We start from the raw sequence: 22,158 nt of genomic DNA, 5'->3' as shown, positions 1-22,158 counted from the left end.
CATTATAGTATTTGTTCCTTAAGACTTCTCTTCCCCAGCCCTAATTCTTAGAAAGATCAAGGATTTAAACGTTGAAAGGGACCTTACATTGCAATGAACTCAGCCTTGGCCCTCTTCCCATCCTCCATCATTGTATCTTTGAAGAAACAGGTCCATGGAGATAAGGGGATTTGCTGAAGGTTCACACATAGAAAGCAAATAACAGAATTGGTATTTGAATCTGCAACCTCTTACTCTAAATTTGTCTGTCAGATGTCTTGGAAGCTCTATCCACTTACTGAAGGGTGATCCTTTTTAGTGAATGCAGCACAATAGATCATTCTATAATAATATTTTAGATTTGGAAGGAGATAGATATTTAGATAGGCTGATGCATAGATAGATCACTAAATGTATGTATGTATGTATGCATGCATGTAAGTATAATATATCGATAGATGGATATGTGGATGGATGGATAGATAGATAATAAGACATTTATCAAACACTGCATATCAGGTATGCTGAGAATACAAATACAAACAAAAAGAAAGATAATCCTTTTCTTTAATGAGCTCTCATTTTAATAGGGGAAAACAATAACATAAAGTGAAGCTGAAAAACAGACACTAGTAAGAAAAAGTATTGGGGAGGAGAAATGTGGAAATTTCCAGAGGGTCAGGAACAGAGCTGGGAGAGGAGAAGTAAATTTGGATAGACTGCTAGTTTCCTGGCAGTAAATCACAAATCAGGAGAAAGGAACATTAGAGGTAAAGTTATCTCCAGACTGGGAAGCCTTTTGGAATACAGATGGAAAAGTATGGAGAGTCAAAAGTAGAGTTGGGAAAGAAATGAGGATGACTGGATTGAGTATTTTCTGAAATGGACATTTATCTATTAATTAAAGTTTATTCAGTTTAAATTTTTCATTTTTACAAATGAGGAAAGCGACCATGACAGAAAAAATAATTTGCCCATAATCACTCTGATAAGACTAAGATTTTTCTGTTTCCCTACGTTAAGGATTAATTTTTCCTAAAATTTAACAAAGTTGTCCCTGGCACTTTGTGCAAGACAAAAAATGCTTTTATAGCTTTCTCATTTGATTCTCACAATGACCCTTTGAGATAGATGCTACTATTCTCCTCATTTTACAGATGAATAAACTGAGACAGAGGTTAAAGGACTTGCTCAGATTCATACAACTAGTAAGTATTTGAGTCTGGATTTGAATTCAGGTCTTCCTGACTTCACTATTTTGCCATCATTGCCTTTAACTGCATTAAATCAGCTTCCAGAAAGGGAATTTAAAATCTCATCCACATGGAATCAGAACCTCTATGACTAGCTCAACAATCTGAAAACTATTTGAGTCATCATAACCTGCCATATTAACTAGAAATGTCCTTATAGTGACAAAGGGAGAAAGCTAAATGCCAATATATTCCTATTGCAGATCTTTGCCATGTTAGGGCAAAATCAACCTCCTTTTGTTAACTTTTCAAGTGCCTCATTTTATCCTAACATTACACCTGACATAAGAGAGTTCTAGATTTTGATCTTTCCCTATTAGTCCCAATACCTGGCAGACATAGGATGTAAATTCAGATTTTCTGAGCCAATCTCTTTGTATTATACCATGCTAACTTCTACTGGTAAACCAGACCAGAAGCATTGGCACTTGGGAAATTTCTGGGATAAGACCTTGACTCCAGAATGAATTGACTCTTATTGGTGTTAAACTAACAGTTGTAGTAGTTGTAGTAGTAGTAGTAGTAGTAGTAGTAGTAGTAGTAGAATTATGTTAAGGGACAAGTCAATTCTCCGGGAGCCTCCATAGCGGTGAATCATAACATCTGAAGGAGTTGCAAGACAGCTTTTGCTAACACAGATGTTGCAGACTGGAAATGAGATAAATTGGAGGCAGAGTGAAGAGGAGAGAGGTCAAGCAACTCTATGGCCTTTCAGTCAGAGAGAACAACAACTGCCTCTCAGACTCCTTGTATCATCCTCTCACAAGAGGAGATCCATTCTGGGTTAGATCTCCAGCAGCCATTATTAGGTGGCTCCCATGTATTCGAATAGAAGTAGTAGTAGTAATAGTAATAGTAGTAGTAGTATAGTAATAGTAATAGTAATAGTAATAGTAATAGTAATAGTAATAGTAATAGTAATAGTAATAGTAGTAGAAGTAGTAGTAGTAGTTGTTGTAATAGAGTAGTAATAGAAGTAGTAGTACTAGTAGTAGAAGTAGTAGTAGTCCTAATAGTAGTAGTAGTTGTAATAGGAGTAATAGTAGTCGTTGTTGTAATAGTAGTCATAATAGTAATAGTATAGTAATAGTAGTAGTAGAAGTAGTAATAGTAGTAGAAGTAGAAATTGTAGTATTAATAGTAGTAATAGTAGTAGTAATAGTAATAGTAGTAGTAGTAGAAGTAGTATAAAAGTAGTGGTGAAGTAGTAGTAGTAGTAATAGTAATAGTAGTAGTTAAAGCAGTATTAGTAGTAGTGGTAGAAGTAGTAGTAGTAATAGTAGTAGTAGCAGTAGTAGTAATTGATGATGACAATGATAATTAGTTTTGCAAAGCTTTTTAGAAACAGCTCATAGGTATGGAACATATAGATTTTAGGCATGGAATGTTATAGACACTGTCAGAATCAATGTGTCACAGTTTTGCTTAGCTATTCTTTTTATAAGAAAGTTTCCTTGGACGACAGTAACTAGAAAATCTATAAAGCATTTTTTAAAAAAAAGTTACAGAAAAGTTTTAAGGAGTATCAGGATATTTTGCCAAAAGTGAGTGATTTCAAACCATCCTTTCTAATGCTTTCCCTCCCTATCCTAATAATCCCTCTCTCCAGCTTGATTATTAATGGCCACTTCCACTGACACCTATGAAGACAAGTGGCCAGTGGTCCAAAGATATGAACAGATAGTTCATATCCTCAAAATCCCAAACAATATTGAAGGTTTGTAGTAACCAAAAAGTTAATGGTCTTGAATCCCCACATATCAGAAAAGCACAATTCAATTTCCTAAATGAAAAAAGGTGATTGATTTCTTTACATACATTTTTATTTCCTAATATAACTTTTACCCTCCTTTACTCAGAAAACCATCCCTTATAAAATAGAAAAAGAAGCAGAAAGGAAAATAATTCACCAAGTGAAAACTACCAGCCTGACAGGATATACAGTGGTCTTCTGTTCCCCATTTCTGAAAAGAAGAGCAGGAAGGAGGTGAATTTTACATCTCTTTTTATGGAGTGAATATTGGTGGCTATTATCATTTTACAGTATTTTGAGCTTTTTATTTTTGTTTGGTTCTTTTCTTTACTCTGTTAATGATCACAGTGCATTTTTTATTTTTCTGGTTCTGTTTCTTGCAGACTGTAGGCTCAACAGCTTTTATTTTTGTGAGTACCAAGCTGGGTACCTGAAACATGGCAGATGAAAACAAACAAACAAACAAAAAACCCAACACATTGATTAATTGATTACTTTACACTGCATCAGTTCATATAAATATGCCCAGTCTTCTCTGAATTTTTCATTTTTAACACTTTATAATATACTATTCTATTTCATCCACATATTATAATTTATTTAGTTATTCCCCAATAGATAAGCATTTATATAGTTTCCAGTTATTTGTGATTACAGAAAGTGCCACAATGAATATTTATTTAGTTCATGAAAACCTTTCTGCTTTTGACCTCCTTGGTATAAATACTTGACAGATGAACCTCTGACATTTTTGGTGATTTTTTAAAAAAAGGCATAATCCTATATTTATTTCCAGAGTTATTGGAGCAATCTACGGTTCTACCAAGAGTGTATCAGTTTGCCTGTCTTTCCACAATCTCTTCAACATCGATCATTCCCATCTTTTTTTGTCATCTTAGCCAGTTGGCTGAGATTGAAGTAAAACTTCAGAGTTGTTTTAATTTGCATGTCTCTCATTATTAGTGATCTGGAACAATCTTTCACAAGCCTATTAATACTCAGAAGGTCTTTTTAGAACTGTTTGTCTTTATCTTCAGACCACTGATCAATTTCCTTTTAACCCATCCCTCTCCAGATTTGCCCCATTTTTACTTTTCTGAAAAGTAGAACAAAACCAGGTCCAAACAATTATGTTACTTATTGACTCTATCTTGAAACACAGTAAGGAACCGAACCTTCATTCTGGGAAACCAAGCCCTAGGAACTCACTTCCCAAATTTCTTCTTGTTAGTTGTACTTGAAGGGAGCAGAACCTTCACTCTGGGTTTTCCCCTTTGCTGACCTTTTACAAAGAGTCTAAGGAAAAACTATTTCCCCCTCTCCCCTCCTACTCATAACTCAGAAATAAATCTGGAGGAAGTGTGGTTTCTACAGATCAAATTCTGACTCCTGGCCAAGGATTTATGAGGAGCAGACGCCTATGGGCAGACAGCTTCACACAAGACAACCTTCCATTTACCCCCCCTTCCCAGGACTTTATGTGTTCAGCTGCTGGTTGATTTAAAAGGAGCAGGGAACACTTGGATGCCTGAGATGGGTTTCATGTGAGGAATCCTCTCTTTCTTAAGACCCTGGGTGATGGCAGCGGTGGGAGGGCTTTCTGGGTGCGGCTCAGCTGGGATGAATGTGTGAGTGTACCTTCTGGCTGGCTGCCTTCTGGTGGTAGTGGAGAGTGTGGGACTTTCCCCACTAGAGACGGTTGGTGCATGTGTGCATTTTTCCTAGTAAGAACAGCTGGTAGTTCCCAACAGGCTTATGTTTGCTTTTCAGTCTAGTGGTGGAGAGTCCTTCTGTCGGTAGTTACTCATTAAGTATTCAAGAATGCCATTTTGCTGCCCATTCACAGGAGAATGAAGCTTTCCCTTCTTTTTCTTGCCCCAAAGGGAAAGTTGGTTTTCAGAAATAAAATTGCTTTCCTTGAAAAAGATTAAAAATAAAGAACAAATAAGAAATTAAAATTTTACTTTGTGCCAAGCAACATGATGGGTGATGGACATTCAAAGACCATCATGAAAGATTTCCTGCTCTCTAAGACCTTATATTCTTTTAGTCTTCTGATTATGATTTCTGGACTCCTTCCTTATGCTATAACACAATAATATTCATAATAACAATTGCTGACTGTCAGAGAGAATGCTTTCACATCTACAAAGGGCATTCTAGACATTAAAGTGTTAAATAGGTATATTTTTTGATCTTTCATTTTGGATGGATCATAGGATCATGGATAAATTTGTAAGTAGAGGTGCATTGATACTAGCTCTGGAAATCAGCAAAAAAAAAACAACTGTAAATCAGGATTGGACTTAGTATTTTATTGCTAGCTTATACTTAAAATAATGGGGTAATGTTAATATCATAGATCAAGTTTAAACATGTGTCATACACAATTTTATTTCTGGAGAACTCATTGTTAAACATTTACCAGCACAATTCTGATGATAAAGAACTCTAGAAATCATCTCCTCATTTTCTAAATTAAGCAACTAAGGTAGTTAGAAACTGAATGACTTGTCTAAGGTAGGAAATGGTAGAGTAGATTTGAATTTAGGTCAATTATTCAATCCACAAGCATTGTTTACTAGGCATACCATTAGGTAGAGCAAAGACCAAAATAAAAGTGTCCTTGCCCTCAGGAACTTTACATTTTTCTTGTCAGCAGAAGCTCACCAATCCACATTGATAATAGTAATAGTCATATATAGTGTTTTAAAGTGTGCAAAATGCTTTACACATATTGTTCTAATAATCCTGTAAATTAAGTACTGCAAGCAATATTATTTGCATTTTATAAAAGAGGAAACTGAGACTGGGAAAGTAAAATTAAAATTCAGCCTTTCAGACACTTCTTAGCTATGTAACCCTGGGTAAGTCACTTGTCCTAGTGGTCTTAGTATCTTTTCTGTAAAATAAGTTAGAAAAGGAAATGACAAATCCCTTCAACAAACTTTGCCAACAATTCCCCAAATGGGGTCATGAAGAGTTAGATACAACAGAATAAACGAACAACAACAATCACATCCTTTATACTTTTTCCCCGTTCAAGATCAAGATCAAGACATAAATTTAGAACAAGACATAAATGTGAAAACAGCTAAAAGCAAGGCCTCAAAGAAAAATTATAATTGGACCCAAAGTTGGCAAAGATTCCTGAAGAGTTAAAGAAAGAGATAAGGATGGTAGAGGAAAAATTAGGAAAAGAAATGAGACTGACTCAAGAAAATTATAAAAAGAGAATTGATAACTTGGTAAAAGAAGTACAAAAAATACTGAAGAAAAAAATAACTATAAAAGCAGAACTTCATGAGTAACTTCATGAGTCTTCAAGAAATAATAATAAAAAAGTTTTCAAAAGTTTATATTTTATATATGTTATCCCAAGAGTGTTAGTGCAGCTTTAAAGTTTTAAGAATTTAGGACTTTTAGAACACCCCATACTACATACTATGTAGTGTTTGTATATATACATATATATGTTATGGGTGTGGGTGTGTAGGTATGAAAGATCAAGGAAAAGCTTTTTCTTTAGTCTGGGTGATTGGGAGGTCCCTGGTGACTTTGGACGTCAGTGGAGTAGTCAGGATGGAAGTTAAATTATGCAGGGCTATGGAGAGAGTGGGATGAGGAATTGTTCTTTTGTTTATTTTCACACTGAGCTAACACACCTGCTGGAGTCAAACAGGGCTGTCTTTTCATAGTACTGTGAAGTGAGTGAAGTTTATTTTCCATTACTTCATCTTTTTTGCACATACTCCATGGAGAGCTGGGAGCTATGTTTTTTAATTTCCCTTAGGATAACCCCCCTATGTTCCCCCCTCTACTTTTCCTCTTTTGGACCCTCAGGGATCCAGTATCCTGTAAGATTTGAATAGCACAGTAAATTCTATGAAGCAGGATAGGGATTGTTGTTCCCAGTTTATAGATGAAGAAACTGAAGCTCTGAGAGACGTGGACAGCTGGCTTATGGACACATAGTGATTAAGTGGAATTTGACCCTAAGTTTCTTCCTTTTAGCTCCAGACTCGTTTTCAGGACTGCCCCTGCCTGATAGGACTCAACCCTTCTCATTTTAAAACATAGTACTCTATTTGTACTTTGTCTCTGAAATACTCTTGGTTCAGCATTATAGTAAGTTATAACTAGGAATTCTGGTACCTAGAATATTGTGTGTGTGTTTGTGTGTGTATGTATAAGATCTTAAATTATGACAATGTTATGATGCTCTTGAGAGTAGTTGTTATAGACTAGAGAGATAGACATTGTATTGGGGAAGATTAAGCAATTGAAAGTTGAAGGTGTTGAAGGAGACAGAATGGCAGTGGAGAAGATAATTATAAGAAAGTACCAAACTTATTGAGGAGGAGGAAAAATGATCCAGAGGTCCATAGAATCCAGTAACAAAGGTGAGGACAGGATGGAATGAACTTTAAGAAAAGATGAATAGTTGCTTAGTGATGTTGGCAGAGAGAGAATGTGAAAATGGCAGTGGGGATTAAGACATATACCTACTCTTTCCTAGTTCTGTGGGGCATGAGTGTGGGAAGAGCAGCCAGCCTTAGAGAATGTCAGTTAAATTGGTCAATAATCATTTATTCAGCCTTTACTCTTTACAGAGGATTCACAGCGATATAGATTAGAATAACACAAAATGAGGAGCCATGGAAGAAATGGATGGTCTCATCAATGTGAATTTTCCCAATCAAAATTTTTTTATGAGTCTTCATTTGTGTTATTCTATCTCATACTCTTCTGTGAAACCTCCATAGAGAAGAATCTTACTTAACTAGAGACCTTTTCAGAGGTACTTTTATATTTTTTGGTTTAGGGTAGAGCCTCCCCTCTTTGGTAGGTGACTTCCTTCCTTAAGGGTCAAAATTGAATATGCATCCTGGCCCTCAGCCTTTAGACAGGAAGTTGATGAGAAATGAGGAAGTGACTGGGATGACCAATCTTCCCAGCAGGGAAGAGAACCAGAATTCATTAACTCTTTATAACTCCCATTATTCCAACAATCAGTCTTTTAGAGAGAAGTTAATTGAGTGGTATAATTTAAGGAAAAACTCTTGCCTGAGACTGTCTCAACCTCATCAATTAGAAATTAATTTAGGTTAATTGGCAAATGCTCAGAGAAGTTTTGGGTTGGAAGAGGAACACAAAGGAACAAGAGGAAAGATAGAGAAAAAAAGGAAAGAGAAAGAGAGGAGAGAGACAAAAGGGAATGACACACAGAAAGACACACACACACAGAAAAAAGACACATAGGGAGAGAGACAGAAAAAGAGAGAGAGAGAGTATGTGTGAAAGAGAGAGAGAGAGAGAGAGAAGGGAGGGAGAGAAGGAAGGAAAGAGGGAGGGAGAGTAGGAAGAAAGGAGGTAGGTAAGGAGGGAGAGAGAAGGAACATCATGAAGTCGAAAAAGAATATATTGAATATTGAGGTGGGGGGTGATGGTGCAGTGATATAGCAAAAAAAGTCAAGAGTTAGAAAAAGGGTCTAGAAATAGGTAGGAATGATGAAGATGGCTGTTCAGAGGATTTTATAGGCCAGTCTTTCTCAGGCTTATCTTTCATAACTTTCAAAACCACTCTGGACAAAACCTCATCCTGGAAATTTTTATTTTTTGCAATTTAGAGAACATAAAAGGAACAAAAAAAGTCTTTCCCCACCTCTCCCTGCCATATAGAAGTTACAGAGAGAAGTGTGCACAAAGGTAGATTGTTGAAATGTTTGGGCTCCAAATTTGTTTCTCAAACAAAAGGTGATTACAGATGAATAGGAGACAGCTAGCTGTTGTTTGGAGCATGGCAGGGGATACACACTAAATAGACTAAAAGGCAACTGGCTTCTACAGACCTCAGACTTTGATCTTAGAAAATTCTGCTTTACCATTTGGCTTGAGAAATAATCTTTAAAAAAATAAAATAAAAATAAAGCTATACCTCCCACCCCTCCCCATACACACCCCTCTTAATCCTTTTCCACTTTTACTAGACCAATTTTCCTTGGGTGTGCCCAGATTTAAAAGCCTTATAGAATTTATAGACCAAACCAAAAAAGCATTCTCAGATTTCCAGGGTGGCTATGGTTGGCTGCTATAAAATCCTATATTCAGCACATCTATAACTGAAATTCAAGGAGTAGAAAGTTGCTTTGTTTGAATAAGTCAACATGGCCTTAAAGCATTAAACAAGTGAACTTTTCTCTCAAAGTTTGTTTTTCCTTCAGGGCAAGAATGGATTCTGCATTCTATTCCATGATGCTTTAGGACATCAGATTTTGCTTTTCTGTGTTCTATCAATAAATCAATGAACTATCACATATTGAACATGTTTAGGCAATATGCTAAATTCTAGGGATCCAAAGAAAGGCAAAAACCTGGGTCTCTTCTTTCTTCAAAGAGCTCACAATCTACTGTGAGAAACAACATTGTATCACTCACCTAATGAAGCTCTCAGAGAGAGTGAGTTTTTGGAAGGTGGCCCAAGTTGGTAGTAGTACAGGAAGAGTCTCTGTATCAATTTAGATCCCAAGATACTTTTTATGGAAGACCTCTCAGCCACTTTTCAATGGATGATTCTGATATAGGATGAAGAATTATTTCCCTTGTCAGAAGACCCTGATATTCCTAGAGCTGCTCCTAGTGTTCATCAACATCTCATACCTGGAGAAGATATCTGTGACTATGGTAGTGTTATTATCTGTGCTGTGGCTCTGAGATTCTTGGATGCTGCTCTAATTCCTTGTTACCACTTATATCAGGAGACCCACTGTGAATTTCAAAGTTTTGATATCACCCATCACATGCACCAGATTGTGGGAGTTAATCTTTTTTTTGAAGGAGGGAGGAAAGATTTAGGAACCTGGCTTTTGTGTTCTTCCATATTCTTGTTTTTGGTTTTCTTTGAAGGTCCTGTGTCATTCTTGGACCTTGAAGTTGGAAAAGGAGGAAAGAAGGTGACTGTTTCAAACCTGCCTAGAGATTCAGAAGGCCCACAGAAGAACAGATGTGAGAATTTTGGTATGAAGATCCCATGCCAGCTTAGTTACATATTGCCTCAGGTTGAGAACTCTGACACTTACTTATTTTAGCTTGGCTAAAAGAATGCTAGTAATGACTTACATTTATTTCTTGATTTGTAGCTTAAAAATATGGGAAGGAGGTGATGTAAGAATTATGGAAATCAGAAGAGCTGATGATTTATTTGAGCAATTCATGGGGAGAGCTGGGATTTAAATCTGTTGTCTTTCTCAACCAGCATCTTGGCATCTTAGGGTCTAGACCTGGAAGGAGTATTAGATGCTATTATATCCAAACGTTCTCATTTTAGGAGTTTCAGTGACTTGCCAAAGAGCCCACTGGGAGCATATATCAGAGCCAGGATTTTAACCCAGTTTCTCTGACTCTTGAGACAATATTCTTTGTATTATATTATTTAGCTTCCTTAACCATTAATCTAAAGCTGGGTAAAACCTTAGAAGCCATCTAGATCAAATCTCTTCAAATCATTTGAAGAAAATGAAGCCCAAAGATATTGCAGCTTTACTTTCACAGCATAGCATTGTCAGTCAATAAACATTTACTAAGTACCTACTGTATGCTAGGCACTGTGCTAAGTTCTAGAGATACAAAGAATGGCAAAAGTCCTTGTCCTCTAGAGCTTTACAGTCTAATAGGAGTGAAGATGTGAACAACTATGTATAAATAAGTTATAGATGGAATAAATTGGATATAATTAACAAAAGGAAGGGACTAGAATTAAAGAAAGTTAAAGACTTACTAAAGAAGATGGGATTTTATTTATTTAATTTATTTAATAGCTTTTTATTGACAGAACATATGGATAGGTAACTTTTTTACAACATTGTTCCTTGCATTCATTTCTATTCCGACTTTTCCCTTCCCTCCCTCCACCCCCTCCCCTAGATGGCAGGCAGTCTTATACATGTTAAATATATAAGTATATCCTACATACAAGATATGTGTGCAGATCTGTAAGTTTCTCTTATTGCACAAGAAGAATTGAATTCAGAAGGTAAAAATAACCTGGGAAGAAAAAAATGCAAGTAGTCCACATTCATTTCCCGGTGTTCCTTCTCTGGCTGTAGCTGATTCTGTCTTGGAACTGAATTAGATCTTCTCTTTATTGAAGATATCCACTTCTATCAGAATACATCCTCATACATTATTGTTGTTGAAGTGTATAATGATCTTCTGGTTCTGCTCATTTCACTCAGCATCAGTTCTTGTAAGTCTTTCCAAGCCTCTTTGTATTTACCCTGCTGGTCATTTCTTACAGAACAATAATATTCCATAACATTCGTATATTACAAATTTACCCAACCATTCTCCAACTGATGGGCATCCATTCATTTTCCAGTTTCTAGCCACTATGAAAAGGGCTGCCACACACATTTTGACACATACAGGTCCCTTTCCCTTCTTTAGTATCTCTTTGGGATATAAGGCCAGAAGGAACTCTGCTGGATCAAAGGGTATGCACAGTTTGATAACTTTTTGAGCACAATTCCAAATTACTCTCCAGAGTGGTTGGATTTGTTCACAACTCTACCAACAATGCATCAGTGTCCCAGTTTTCCCACATCTCCTCCAACATTCATCATTATCTTTTCCTGTTATCTTAGTCAATCTGACAGGTACATACCTTAGATTTGTCTTAATTTGAATTTCTCTGATCAATAGTGATTTGGAATACCCTTTCATATGAGTAGAAATAGTTTCAACTTCATCATCTGAAAATTGTCTGTTCATATCCTATGACCATTTATCAATTGGAGAATGGCTTAATTTCTTATAAATTAGGGTAAATTCTCTATATATATTGGAAATGAGGCTTTTATCAGAACCTTTAACTGTAAAAATGCTTTCCCAGTTTATTGTTTCCCTTATAATTTTGTTTGCATTAGTTTTGTTTGTACAAAGGCCTTTTAATTTGCTATAATCAAAATTTTCTATTTTGTGATCAATAATGATCTCTATTTCTTCTTAAGTCACAAATTCCTTCCTCCTCCACAAGTCTGAGAGATAAACTATTCTATCCTCTAATTTATTTATAAACTCTTTCTTTATGCCCAAATCATGGACCGATTTTGATTTTATCTTGGGGTATGATGTTAAGTGTGGGTCCATGCCTAGTTTCTGCCATACTAATTTCCAGTTTTCCTAGCATTTTTTGTCAAATAGTTTTTGTCAAACACTAGATTGCTATAGTTATTGACTATTTTGAGCTGTGAACCTAACCTATTCCACTGATCAACTAATCTGTTTCTTAGCCAATACCAAATGGTTTTGGTGACTGTTGCTTTATAATATAGTTTTAGATCAGGTACAGCTAGGCTGCCTTCGTTTGATTTTTTTTTTTTTCATTACTTCCCTTGAAATTCTTGACCTTTGTTCTTCCATATGAATTTTGTTGTTATTTTTTCTAGTCATTAAAATAGTTTCTTGGGAGTCTGATTGGTATAGCATTAAATAATAGATTAGTATTGTCATTTTTATTATATTCACTCGGCCTATCCAAGAGCCCTTAATATTTTTCCAATTATTTAAATCTGACTTTATTTGTGTGGAAAGTGTTTTGTAATTTTGCTCATGTAATTCCTTACTTTCCTTTGGTAGATAGATTCTCAAATATTTTATGCTGTTGATAGTTATTTTGAATGGAATTTCTCTTTGTTGGTGATGTATAAAAATGCTGAGGATTTATGTGGATTTATTTTGTATCCTGCAACTTTGCTAAAGTTGTGAAATTTTTTAAAATAGCTTTTTAGTAGAGTCTCTGGGGTTCTCTAAGTATACTATCATGTCATCTGCAAAGAGTGATAATTTGGTTTCCTCATTACCTACTCTAATTCCTTGAGTCTCTCAACTCTTATTGCTGAAGCTAGCATTTCGAATACAATATTGAATAGTAATGGTGATAGGGGGCAACCTTGTTTCACTCCTGATCTTACTGGGAATGGCTACACATGATGCTTACTGGAGGTTTTAAATAGATGTTCCTGACTATTTTAAGGAAAAGTCCATTTATTCATCTACTATCAAGTGTTTTTATTAGGAATGGATGTTGGATTTTATTAAATGCTTTTTCTGCATCTATTGATGCAGTACCATGTCTGTGTCATAAAAGGAATTTGGTACTCCTTCAATCCCTATTTTTTCAAATAGTTTATATAGCATTGGAGTTAATTGTTCTTTAAATGTTTGGTAGAATTCACATGTAAATCCATCTGGTCCTGGGGATTTTTTCTTAGGGAGTTGATTAATAGCTTGCTCTATTTCTTTTTCTAAGATGGGATTGTTTAACCAATTTACTTCTTCCTCTGTTAATCTAGGCAAGCTATATTTTTGAAGGTATTCTTCTATTTCATTTAAGTTATTGAATTTATTGTCATAAAGTTGGGCAAAGTAACTCCTAATTATTGCTCTAATTTCCTCTTCATTAGTGGCGAGTTCTCCCTTTTCATTGTTAAGACTAACAATTTGATTTTCCTCTTTGTTTTTTAAAATCAGATTTAATAAGGAGTTATCTATTTTGTGGTTTTTTCATAGAATTAACTCTTAGTTTTATTAATTAATTCAATAGTTTTTTTTTTTTTTTACTTTCAATTTTATTAATTTTTCCTTTTATTTTTAGAATTTCAAGTTTAGTGTTTGGGGGTTTTTAATTTGTTCCTTTTCTAGCTTTTTTTTACTTGCAAACCCGATTCATTGACCTTCTCTTTCTCTATTTTATACAAGTAGGCCTCTAGAGATATAAAATTTCTCCTCATTACTGCTTTGGCTGCATCCCACACATTTTGGTATGATGTCTCATTATTGAGAAGATGGGATTTTAAATGAGACTTGAAGAAAGCCAGGAAATGGAGATGGAGGTGAGCATTCCACATATTCCACATGCTAGTGAATATACATGGAGTCAGCAGATGAAATATTTTGTTTGAGAAACAGCAAAATGATCAGTGTAACAAAGCATGTGTACCAGAAAACTGGAAAGTTAGGGAAGGATACATTGTGAAGAGCTTTGAATGCTAAACAGATGATTTTATATTTGGCCTTAGAGGTAATAGAAAACCACTGAAGTTTATCGAATGAGGGCAGTGATAATACTAGGAGACACCAGCATAGGACTGCCCATTATGATGTGCTTTCTCATCAAGAAAAAGTGCTGTACTCTATGAGCAAAGCAGAATTGAGTTAGCTCAAAAGAAGTGTAAGATGTGCAAAATTATAGAATCCAACCCAAATTCTCATAGGAACTATTTGTGCAGCAGAGTATTCTAGGTTTTTTATTGGTTTGATCAGTTATAGTTGGACACAATGTAACTTGATTCTAATGCAGTGATATCATTTTGGTCCTCTTCAAGAATGGACTAAGTTTGGGAAAAAATCACTGGCATCTGAGTAAGAGATGGACTGGAGTTTGGAGATACTTGAAGCCGGGATACACACACACATACACACACACACACACACACACACACACACACACACACAGAGAGAGCTGGAGGTGTGAAGTGATGAGTGCCTGTATCAGGATGGTGACAATGTCAGAAAATGGTGGATAGAGTGATGGATTTGGAGATGGAAAGACTTCAGTTTGAATTCAGCCTCTGATCCATATGTTTGTAGATCTGGGGAAATGATTTCGCTTTTATGATCTTGTTTTTTTTTTCTCTATAAAATGGGAGTAATACTATTTATCCCACAATACTTGGTGTGAGACTCAACTGAAACAATGCAGAAGTACTTCACAATCTTCAAAAGATAAATTAATGTCAATGAGCCTCTTCTTCTTCTTCATTGCCCTTGTAAAGGTGAGACAGTAGAATAATAAGGTCCCCCCCAAACCCACTTAAAGTAAGTGATGTTGATAAATCACTCAATCTCAATCATAGGCTTTAGACTAAGTGTCCGAAGAATTTGACAATCTTTGGATGATGTGAAATGAGGATTGTATGATGACGAAATGATGCTCTAGTTGGCTGAGGGATTTTGCCATAGTGTCTGAGTCCTGAATAAGGGCATTGAATTAATCAAATCTCTACACCAGGAAAGGATTCAACTCTTTGTTTTGCTGACAAAAAAGGCCAGGTTCAGAAAGGTCAAGTTACTAAAGTGCTCAGAGTCACAAAGGTAGGATTTGAACTCTGCATTCTGCCTTCAGAACCACTCCCCCTCTCCCCCCATGTAATGTACTCATGAGCAGGTAAGTGGTGCAGTTCATAGAGTGCCTGACCTGGAGTCAAGAGCACTCATTTCCTTAAGTTCAAATCTGGCCATAGACATACTTATTAGTTTCTTCATCTGTTGTGTTAAAAAAAGAGAGAGAGAGAGAGAGAGAGAGAGAGAGAGAGAGAGAGAGAGAGAGAGAGAGAGAGAGAGAGAGAGAGAGAAGGCAGTGGCAACCACTCCAAATATCTTTGCCAAGACTCCAAATAGAGTCTTGAGGTTGGACTTGACTGAAATAAATGAATGCCAACAATGTGTTCACTCTCAAGGACTTTGTCATGTATTCAGTAATGACCATTAACTCATTCTTGTTTTACTGTTAAGATTACAAAGTCCTTTTCTCATAAAAAATTTATAAAGTGTCACAAAAATATTTTACTTTATTTTAGAGATATATTTGTTTCCCTGAGGGAAAATGGCATAGTGATATGTGATATTTGGGTTCAATTACTCATTCTAACACACAGTAACTTTGTTACTATGGAAAAGTCATCAAATCTCTCTGTAGAGCCATAACTAGTAGTGTGATGCCTGTGAGACAACCCAACACAGGTGAAAAGATCCATCAAATAAAAAATTTTTAAACATAAATTTAATTGATCCAGAGTAAGGGGGAGAGACTGGACTTCAGGACATAAGGTCCTGGTCGTGGGGGAGTGGAAATTAAATCCCAGACCACCATTTTGACAAAGACTATGACAAACAGATTCCCCTGAAAAACCAAATGATTTATTTACTATTCCTCTAAGACATTCCATTTTCCTTCTTTGTCTTTGAATTAGCTATTCAGCTCTATTCCCTTTCCTCCATCTCTTATCTAAGAAAGGTATTTCCCATCAAGGATATGGATACTAGGGAAGGGAGTAGGGTAGCACCAAGTCATGGAGAAATTCACTTGGGATGTAACTTTGGGGGAAGAATTCATGCCAGTGTGTAGCTTCTTAATTCGACTAATGATTCTTCTTAATTAGTCACTTAGTTCATCTCTTTCTACCCATTAAGGAAAATGTTGCTGAGAAGCCTCTAAATTTAGGGACCTTGGTACAAAGTTCTGTTTGTCCTGCCCCGGGTAAAGTTCTACCTCTTTGAGACTTAATTTCTATTTTTAAAATGGGAGTGATCATATCTATGGAGGAAGTTGCTTCACAGGATTGTTACAAGGAAAAAAAACTTTATAAGTTTTAACATGTTAATGCATTTTAAAATGTAACCCATGAAGATCATCATTATTATTTTCAACTCAAAAACTTTTTTGTAGGATCTATTTTATGTGAGTGTGGTTTCTGGAGAAACACTTAACTTCTTTTTTAACTAGCAACCATTATTTTTGTCTCCATCAGCAAAACTTCTGATTTTTTTCCAATGACACCTTAACAGAGAACAAATAATAGTTTCATCTTGAAAGATGCATCATACATAAAGAATATTGGAAGGGAGAACACCAATTATAATAACACATTGCATCCATTGTTCACAGAAATTTGCTTTTCTAAGATTCTTTTCCTAATTACCTGCCAAACTTTCAGGTCCAACACCCACTCCTTCAATTGATAATGTCTATTTATAAGGCAGGAAATCCTTGCTTACATCTGTCCCTTACAATGCATGCCATGCCTGGCCCTGGGAAATGACTTATAACTAGTAGTTGGACAACCCAAACAGTGTTGGGAAACTTTCTCTGTTTTTCTGAGTGGGAAGTGACCTTGTTGAACCTTGAAAAATCCAAGAACTGTTTTCTGGATAAAGCTAAAACAACTCAAAGAAAGAGAGCAAAAGGCTAAAGTCACACTCATGTAATGAATAGGTCTGGGAGACTAGCAACCTATCAGAATTGTTATTGTATTTTTTTAGGAGGAAATGGAATCCATTTAATTAGGTCAATTCAGAATTTTAGAATCCTTACAGGGAACAGTTGGCAATAGGAAACATGATGTGAATTTAAAAATCCAAGCAGGGACATATTAGGAAATTTTGGAGCTTTTGTTAAGCTTTCATTGATTGGCCAAACTATTTATTAAATCTATAATCTACAACCCTGACCTCTCTTCTGAGCTCCAATGTCTGTATCTTCCAATTCATGGAATCATAGATCAAGAGTTGGAAAGAATATAAGGGACTTATCCAATCCAACCCCATCATGTTAAAGATGAGAGAGCCATAGGGAATTGTCCTTGTAAGTTTTTACTAGTAACTGTATAAGGTTTTTAGTTCTTTTTTATTAGGTGGCTCAATGGATAGAGCACTGGACTTGGAATCAGCAAGGCCTGAATTCAAATCCTGTCAGAGTTACTAACTGTAGAGTCTTTGAATAGGGAATAATAATAGGACCTAACTAACTCATTGGGTTTTAGTGAAAGCTGAAGTAATTGCAAAACCTAAAGTTCTATGTACCTATTATTATACATCCATATTATATTATACTATATATTATATTACATATGTTTTATATCCAAATTAGAATGTAAGCTCCCTGAAACCAAGGTCTAATTAGACTTATAGTCATTGCTTTGTTAAATATTTATTGAATGAAACCTGTCCAAAATGAAGTACCATGGTTTTTCTTTCTTTCTTTTTAAAATTTTCAATAGCATTTTATTTTTTCAATATATGTAAAGATAGTTTTCAACATTCATTTTTTTAAGATTTTGTGTTCCAAATTTTTCTCTCTTCCCCCCTCCTGAATACAGTAAGCAATCTGATCTAAGTTAAATATATGCAATCCTTTTAAACATATTTCCATATTTGCATGACTTTTCAAAAAAGTATTTTAAAAAATTATTTTGAATTTGATAAACATCAAACAAATATGATCATTTGCACATATACCTTTCCACCCTGTGAGGAGCTAATTGCAGAATCACTTGATCCTGTTTGTCTCAGTTTCCTCTTGTTTAAAAAAAAAATGAGTGGGAGAAAGAAATAGCAAACCATTCCAATATCTTTGCCAAGAAAATCCCAAATGGGATCATGCAAATGGTAAATTTCTATTGTATGTAACTTTATTTTAAAATTACATAATAATGATTGCACCCAAACTATTCTGCTAGTTTGTCTCTTTCAAGCTCATTTTATATTCTGCCTGAAAGTCCTCTTTCTGACTTAATTCTTCCTCTCTTCATTCTTTCTTCTTCTTACACTCTAAATCTTTGAATAATTCATATCTAACCAAGTCTTGAGTCCTGGCTTTTCTCCATCTATAGTATTTTTCTTTTTATTCTAAATTGGTGGATCAACAAGTGTTTATTAAGCACCTACTATGTGTCAGATGGTGCTAGGTTCTGAGTATATAAAAATAACAGCAAAAAAGAGACAATATACTTAGGTATCCATTAATCAGAGGCAAAGTTGAGGATACCAGCAGCTGTGGCAAGAGATCAAGGAACCATTCAAGGAGAAGTGTGTTAGCTGAGTTTGAAAAAGAAAACAAAACAGATATCTGAAAGTACAGAAGGGAGTGAATTGCAGTTATGGAAGACTACATATGAGTATACTTGTGTATATGCATATAAGTATATATGTATTATGAATGCTAAAATATATATGCATGTGTTTATGCATGTGTATACATACATATGTATGTACAAATATACAAGTATTTTATGTGCATATTTATGTGTGTACGTGTCTCTTTATATTTTTTCTTTTTCTTTACTTTCAGAAAGTACTAGAGTAAGTAAGTCACTGGGCCCATGGCCAGGAAGCCTAAGTTCATAAAAACACATATATACGCACATATATATATATATATATATATATATATACATATATATATGCATATATTAAAGCTATTTAATCACTTTGAAGTATTTCAGAGGCAGCTTTGGGATAGTGAAAACAGTATTGGTTTGGAAGTACAAAACTTGGTTCAGATCTTATCTCTGATGATTATTTTTTATGTGCCTCAGTTTGCCCATCTGTAAATTAAGAAGACTAGATAGTCTCCAAGGACTCTTCTCCTTCTAGATCTATGATTCTGTAATTGAGTGATCTAGAATATAAGATATATATGCATGTGTAGATACATATACATACACATATATACATATATACACAAATATCTCTCTTTAAATATGTATGCATATATGTGTGTGTATATATGTATATATATATATATATATATATATATATGAACTACTTAATTCATACTTAAGTATGAACTTAAATGGAAGGAACACTGACTTTAGATCAGTAGACCTGAGTCTGACTCTCAGTTCTGCCTTTGTAACTATTTGCCATTTGAGTCACTCCTATGAGTCCCATTTTCTTTATCACTGCAATGGGAATAGTAATTAACCTGACTCATTACCTCATAGGGCAATCATGAAAATCATATGAGAGAGTGTATTTAAAATATACTGCAAATCAGGAGACTTTTGTAAATTCTGGCTATTATTATTATTAGCAAGATCTTCAGATAATGGAACATGTGATTGGTTAATTTTCATAGGTCCAACTGGCTTAAGAGAAGTCAAGGGTATGGAGAGGAAAGATGTACATATTACTGATGTTCTGTGACATTTATTTTATATTTATCTGTCTATGAGATCTCCCTTTCCCATGCATCTCTTCCTCCTCTTTACTCCCCTCTCGAATACTCACTTCTTCCCACCCCACCCCTGGGCCTTAGAGCTTTATTCTCCTATTTCTTCTTCCCTTACTTTGAGAAAAGAAGATTAGTTTATTAGGTAAATCAAGAAGCTCTAGTTTCACATCTCATCTTAGACATTTAGTCAGACAGCAGTCTGACTGTGGGAAAGTCATTTAATTTCTTAGTTTCCTCACCTGTAAAATTAGTGGATACATGCATACTTTTTGACCTAGTCAAACCATTACTAGTTTTATATCCCCCAAAAAAATCAAAGGAAGAGGAAAAGGACCCATATGTACAAAAATATTTTTAGCTGCTCTTTTTGTGGTAACAAAGAACTGGAAGTTTAGAGATGTCCATCAAATAAGGAATGACTGAACAAATTATAGTATATGAAATAATTGAATACAATTGTACCTAAGAAATGATGAAAGGAAAAGTTTTAGAGGAACCTCCAAAAAAGTATAAGAATTAATACAGAGTGATCTGAGCAGAACTGGAAGAACAATTTATATAACAATATTATAAAGATAAACAACTTTTATAAGAACTTTTGAGTAATGCATTAATTCTAGAATTATGTCAACTTGTAGTAAAATATAATTATCCACCTCTTGACAGAGAAGCAATGGTCTTGGGTAGATTGAGACTTTTTTTTTTTAACATAGTAAATGTAGCAATTTGTTTTGCTTGATTATGTATACTTATCACAAGACTTGTTTTTCTTTCTTTTTTAGTGTTGGGTCTTGGTGTAAGTGGGAGGGAGAGAAGGCACATTTTTGCTAATTGGAAAAACTAAATTAAAAAATGATTAAATAGAATGATTGGTGGTAGTGGGGAGGTTGAGTTACATGGCTTCTAAGGTTCCTTCCATGTTTATATCTATTATCTTGCCAAGTTTTTAATCCTCACTCCTCATGTTCCCTGCCCTCAGAGTCCTCCCTATTTCTTTTTGATTTCATTATCATGGAGTTGACCTCAGCCATGGCCTCTACCTTTCTTCCCACAGCCCATTGGTGGGGGAGAGATGTAATATTTAATCACTGGGGAGGATTCCAGACATAACATGAATCAAGTGATGCCTGGTTCTTTGCTCATTCCTTTCTGGTTACCATCTGCAGAAGTCATTGCCCGTCCTTCAGACTCCAACAGATTCTTCATACAGTAACTTACTGACCTGACAGATGCAAGCACAGGCTTTCTGCAAACCCTCGTAGTGTTGTCTGCCATGTGAATAGCTTTTTAAGTTGACCAACTTGAATTTGGTGCAGTTTTCTAAATGATTATCCAGAAATTCTTCACTGGCTCTATTTCATAAAATGTAATATCAACAATATAGGAGGAAATTAGGGACAAAGAATATCCAAGGATAAAACTCATGATTCCATTAATAGAGAAAATTCCTGGGTTAGAAAATTCCCTCTGTCAATAAAGCCTGGCACTTAGATGGAGCAGAAGATAGATTGATAAGCCTGGAATCAGGAGTTCAAATCCAGCTTCTGATACTCCCTGGGCTAAAACACCTTAACTTCTGCTTGCTGCAATTTCCTTAACTGTAAAATGGGGATAATAAAAGCAAATGTCTCCAAGGACTATTTGGATTGAATGAAATAGCATTTGCAAATTGCTTGTCATAGTGCATATATAGCAGGTACTTAGTAAATATTTGTTTTCTTTATCTGTAATTTGTATTCTTAGTTGCTAAATTGCTTAGTTGCATAGGGAGAATTGACAATTGACCAGGGATACACAGCCATCAGAGTCAGAATTTGAACCTGGGCCTTCCTGATTTTGATCCAAGCTCTCCAACCACCACACTAGAGGTTCCCCAACTATTAAAGGACTCCATTTTACTACTAAAATTATTGAGACACTCCCAGATATCTTTGTTGTATGTGAGTTATAGCTACTAATATTTGCAGTATTAGAAATTAAAACATCAGTATCATATTGAAAATAATTTTGACCTCACAGACCCCTTGAAGAGGTCTTTTTTGGTCCCTGGACCATACTTTAAGATTACTGAACTCCATCATGTTGTCACTTTCATTAGGTAATGAAGTTACAAAAATTCATCAATCAACAAACATCTATGAAGTTCCTGTTATATGCCAAGTACTGTATTAGGAAATGGAAATACCAAGACAAAAACAAAACATTTCCTATCCTCAGGGAACTTACATCCTGTTGGATCAGATACAATTTATATATGTAAGTACTATATACAAATATTTTACAGAATTAATACCAAGTCATTGATGGGAGGGGAGGAACATAGACGACCATAATAAATAGAGGACAAAAAAAGAAGGTGACTTTTTTTTTAAATACAATTA

General features: G+C 35.1%; 1 long non-coding RNA gene across 1 annotated transcript in view; it reads left to right on the top strand.

Moving 5' to 3' along the window:
• LOC141544706 (uncharacterized) overlaps window positions 1-22,158 on the top strand; it is a 51,283-nt gene that overhangs the window by 16,958 nt on the left and 12,167 nt on the right. Inside the window, exons 2-4 of the long non-coding RNA XR_012482762.1 lie at window positions 9,892-10,002; window positions 13,744-13,877; window positions 21,876-22,033. This is a non-coding gene — a long non-coding RNA (uncharacterized LOC141544706). The remainder of the gene's footprint in view (window positions 1-9,891; window positions 10,003-13,743; window positions 13,878-21,875; window positions 22,034-22,158) is intronic.

Source organism: Sminthopsis crassicaudata, chromosome 5 (assembly GCF_048593235.1).
Source record: "Sminthopsis crassicaudata isolate SCR6 chromosome 5, ASM4859323v1, whole genome shotgun sequence".
NCBI classification, from domain to species: Eukaryota; Metazoa; Chordata; class Mammalia; order Dasyuromorphia; family Dasyuridae; genus Sminthopsis; species Sminthopsis crassicaudata.
Note: the sequence above shows the minus strand (reverse complement) of the source record. Positions and strands in the feature narration are given on the sequence as shown.